A 5,326-nucleotide genomic window follows, 5' to 3' on the forward strand; every position below is an offset into this window, starting at 1 on the left:
CGGGACAAATTGTATGTTGTATGATTTGCATAGAATATTAAATTGCGATATGTAGTGCAACTAAACACACACTATTTAAGCTAAATACAACATTAAAAAGGTACAAACATTCACATTAAACTCAGATTTTTTTAAGTTCTAGTCAAATGAGAAGTGTCACCTGTTGTTCATAAATGTTGGAATACAGTAAGCTTTCTCAACAGTACTACAATCATTCTCAATAGATTCATCCTTCACAGTGCAGCCCAGATCCAAAATTTGCCACTACTTTCCATGAAAAGTAATGTTACACTTATTATGAATATGCTTAACTTTTGCCAAGCATGAGTACAAGAAATTTTGTGTCCATCATCACAGAAAGAATTAACAGCTTCAACAAAATCTCTCAAGACTGATGGCATAATAACAGACTGCAACTCTGATTTTACTGTTGCCCCAACTTTAAGACTTCTTTGACTTGAATTTCTTGAGTATTTTTACTTTGTGCAAGAGTGTCATACTAACGGTAAGAAATTTCATATTACCACAATTAAAGAGCAGTCAAAGCTATGTAAATAAAAAAGACTGACACCTATGTAGTGACTGGTTCTTGATGTACTTTTTCACGTTCACCATGTCATTACTATTTGTATTCGCAAAGAAACTTTTCACACTTAATGATTATTCATTCATGGTGTGGCATGCGCGAGTACTTACAAGTAAACAAATATAATAGGATATATATAAAAAGGCGAGATTTTAAAAAGGTAAAATAACATTAAGTTTTAATTTATTGGTGCCACGTACTAGAGAGCTAGTTTAAAATGACCTCTTTTTGCTAAACAACTTGTAATATGTATTCTTAGCTGGTAATCCATTTCACTTTCATCCAGGCTCAATTTTTCTACATAAAATAATATGATATTTCTTTATGTTACGTAATAATATTTAACATTTGTAATATTAACGTACCACTAGAGAAAAATACACCAACATATCTGTAATACACTATACATCCTCTTCAGACCCAGTAGAGCAGTAAGGCAGGAGACGCCACACACTTACCGAACTATTTTCCAGTATAAAACAAATTTCACAACAGTCAACAATCATTAACATGTGTCACAAAGGTAAAATGGCCATAAACCTAGCAGAGTCAGTGCAAGGCTTATAAATGCTTGTGGTGCTTCCCCTGGACGTCTATGGAAGCTATGTTGCGAGCGCATCTGCTGTACAGCCTTCCAGGGAAATTACAGTTTATTTCAAGCTTGGGAAAATTATTTTAATTCAAGATAAATTTTGACAGCTTGATGTAAACTGTGTAACATGTTGATTTTTCAATCTTGAATTTTCAACTCAACCTAAACTTAATATCCACCTTGAAATAAGCTTGAGTGCTAGCTGGGATAAACATTAGGATAGTTGCTACTCACCACATGGCAGAGATGCTGAATCACAGATAGGCACAATAAAACGACTATCAGAAAGTGACACACACACACACACACACACACACACACACACACACACACACACACACATGGCTACAGTCTCTGGCAGAAAAAGCCAGACTGCATGTTGTCTATTTTCAACAAAGCCCTTGCTGGCTGAAAGCTCACTTTCCTTTCCGACAGTCCTTTTATTGTTCTTATCTGTGAGTCAGCATCTTTGCTATACAGTGAGTAGCAACTATCCTTTTCATAACATTGTTACATTCCATCCTGGATTTTCGATTGTTTAAATAACCAGTAGGTATTCATACTGAGGCATAAATCTTTGCATAAACCACAAATAGCAAGACCATAATTTCATTTAACGAATAAAGTAAAAGAAAAGTCTGTCAATTCTTCCTTGGAGACAAATCTGTGTACATCACTGTTGTTTCTCTATGATACATGAATCTATCTGATGGTTTTTTGACTTTTTTAATTAATTCATCCTGTGATATTGCTTCCATTATGAACCTGTAATCATACACAATCATACTTTTATATGTTACAATCTAATTCTCTCTGAAGTTAACCATCAAATCAAAACTATGTACCTTTTGTACAGAGAGAAACATAGCTCTAGTTTTAAATATTTCAGTTGTTTTTTCCCTTAATATAATTTACAGGTTGAAATTGAAAATTTTTTCATGTGAATCAATCAATCAAACAAATCAACACAACTTACTACATTACCATGAAGTTCCTTTGAATTACTTTTAAACTCTTTACAAAAATCAAACAATGGGGAATTCACACTCAGTGTGGCTTCAGCTACCAGAGGCTGCAGTCATGTGTGTATGAATGTCTGTGTGTGTGTGTGTGTGTGTGTGTGTGTGTGTGTGTGTGTGTGTGTGTGTGTGTGCCATCTACACTCCTGGAAATTGAAATAAGAACACCGTGAATTCATTGTCCCAGGAAGGGGAAACTTTATTGACACATTCCTGGGGTCAGATACATCACATGATCACACTGACAGAACCACAGGCACATAGACACAGGCAACAGAGCATGCACAATGTCGGCACTAGTACAGTGTATATCCACCTTTCGCAGCAATGCAGGCTGCTATTCTCCCATGGAGACGATCGTAGAGATGCTGGATGTAGTCCTGTGGAACGGCTTGCCATGCCATTTCCACCTGGCGCCTCAGTTGGACCAGCGTTCGTGCTGGACGTGCAGACCGCGTGAGACGACGCTTCATCCAGTCCCAAACATGCTCAATGGGGGACAGATCCGGAGATCTTGCTGGCCAGGGTAGTTGACTTACACCTTCTAGAGCACGTTGGGTGGCACGGGATACATGCGGACGTGCATTGTCCTGTTGGAACAGCAAGTTCCCTTGCCGGTCTAGGAATGGTAGAACGATGGGTTCGATGACGGTTTGGATGTACCGTGCACTATTCAGTGTCCCCTCGACGATCACCAGTGGTGTACGGCCAGTGTAGGAGATCGCTCCCCACACCATGATGCCGGGTGTTGGCCCTGTGTGCCTCGGTCGTATGCAGTCCTGATTGTGGCACTCACCTGCATGGCGCCAAACACGCATACGACCATCATTGGCACCAAGGCAGAAGCGAGTCTCATTGCTGAAGACGACACGTCTCCATTCGTCCCTCCATTCACGCCTGTCGCGACACCACTGGAGGCGGGCAGCACGATGTTGGGGCGTGAGCGGAAGACGGCCTAACGGTGTGCGGGACCGTAGCCCAGCTTCATGGAGACGGTTGCGAATGGTCCTCGCCGATACCCCAGGAGCAACAGTGTCCCTAATTTGCTGGGAAGTGGCGGTGCGGTCCCCTACGGCACTGCGTAGGATCCTACGGGCTTGGCGTGCATCCGTGCGTCGCTGCGGTCCGGTCCCAGGTCGACGGGCACGTGCACCTTCCGCCGACCACTGGCGACAACATCGATGTACTGTGGAGACCTCACGCCCCACGTGTTGAGCAATTCGGCGGTACGTCCACCCAGCCTCCCGCATGCCCACTATACGCCCTCGCTCAAAGTCCGTCAACTGCACATAGGGTTCACGTCCACGCTGTCGCGGCATGCTACCAGTGTTAAAGATTGCGATGGAGCTCCGTATGCCACGGCAAACTGGCTGACACTGACGGCGGCGGTGCACAAATGCTGCGCAGCTAGCGCCATTCGACGGCCAACACCGCGGTTCCTGGTGTGTCCGCTGTGCCGTGCGTGTGATCATTGCTTGTACAGCCCTCTCGCAGTGTCCGGAGCAAGTATGGTGGGTCTGACACACCGGTGTCAATGTGTTCTTTTTTCCATTTCCAGGAGTGTATTTCCAACAAAGGCCTTGTTGGCTGAAAGCTTACATTGTGACATTTTTTTTGTTGTGCCTATCTGTGACTCAGTATCTCCGCTATACGATGACGTGTCTGTGAAATGACACGTCATATACCAGCTACTATGCAAACACTGTTCAGCATTCTACATTGGCATGACCACCACCAAATTATAAATTAGGATGAGTGGGCATAGGCAAAAAGTTGAGTGGGCATAGGCAAAAAGTGTATACTAGCAACTCACAATATCCTGTTGCAAAGTATGCTCTACAACATGATATTCATAAGCTTGGCACCTGTTTCACCACACGCACAATCTGGATCCTTTCCCCAGACACCAGTTTCTCAGAATTCCACAAGTGGGAACTAGTACTGCAACATGTCCTTGGTTCTTGCCACCCAACTGGTTTTACTGTACATTAATTTCTTTTGTCTCAGTATTCCTTCACTGTAACTACACTTTGCTTTACTTTTCTACATTTGTGATTGTCTTTTCTGTCTATTTTTCAGCACCCCACCTCACACTTCTGTTACACACAATGCACTTAGCTTTTCATTCTTATTAAGTCATGCATGATGTTTTAGCAGTAATCTCTGTCTGCTTGTTGTACTGTCTTACACCTTTAAGCTTTCAGGTTTTCAAATCTCAACTGATTCAGTCCCCAAAATCAGTCTTTCCATCTCATCCCATACGGTAAGTCTCCCCTGACACATGGTTCTGGGTGACTTTCCTGAAATCTACCCCTTTTCCTAGACCTCTCCAGTCCTTTTTCTTCACCCTTCTTACTCCCCTTTCAACCCTTCTGCCTGAAGAAGGAGCCACTGGCTCTGAAAGCTTGTCAGTTACAACCGTCTTTTATGTTTGTGTTCTGCCACCACTTGGTGAGTAGATTTTTTATGTATCCAATTAAATAATTTTGTCAATAATTTTTTTTTCATTGTTATACAACATTGTAAGTGTTAGAGAACCTTGCAAAGAGAAATAAAAAACTAACTACATCATTATAGAGAAATGTTTAATATTTCCTGGTATTATTGTTTTACTTTTAATTATTTCAATCCATAATTTATTTTATCATCTGTAGAACAATATACTTGGTATGGATGTCATCAATACTTTGCACAGTGCTTCTTATATTTAATCCTAAATCAACAGAGCACTAATCTTCAGACTGACTAATGATTTGCCCCTTTTTTCAGATATTTGCCATGTTTTGTAAACTGCTTTCTTTCCAGATTATTATGATCCAAAAGACAGCATTTGATCCAGATTGACACATAACATGCACTTTATAGACACTAAATACTTGGGATTTCTGCCAACGCCAATCTGTGTCAGAATATTTCTACTGCAATTCTTCCATCCCCAATTGTTTGTATCTGAAATTGCTAAATTCCAACACATCATCGAGTCATTTTGAACACTCGCTCAAAGGCTCTGGTGTATCTTGGGCACATCACTAAAAAAGTCCACATGCTCACCGCATCTACTGAGGGGTGCTCTGAGGCTGGTTCTGGAGGCATGGGTTTCTGAGCACAGTCTCCTTTGTCAAGGTATCA

This window comes from Schistocerca serialis, chromosome 9 (genome assembly GCF_023864345.2).
Source record: "Schistocerca serialis cubense isolate TAMUIC-IGC-003099 chromosome 9, iqSchSeri2.2, whole genome shotgun sequence".
Taxonomy (NCBI): domain Eukaryota; kingdom Metazoa; phylum Arthropoda; class Insecta; order Orthoptera; family Acrididae; genus Schistocerca; species Schistocerca serialis.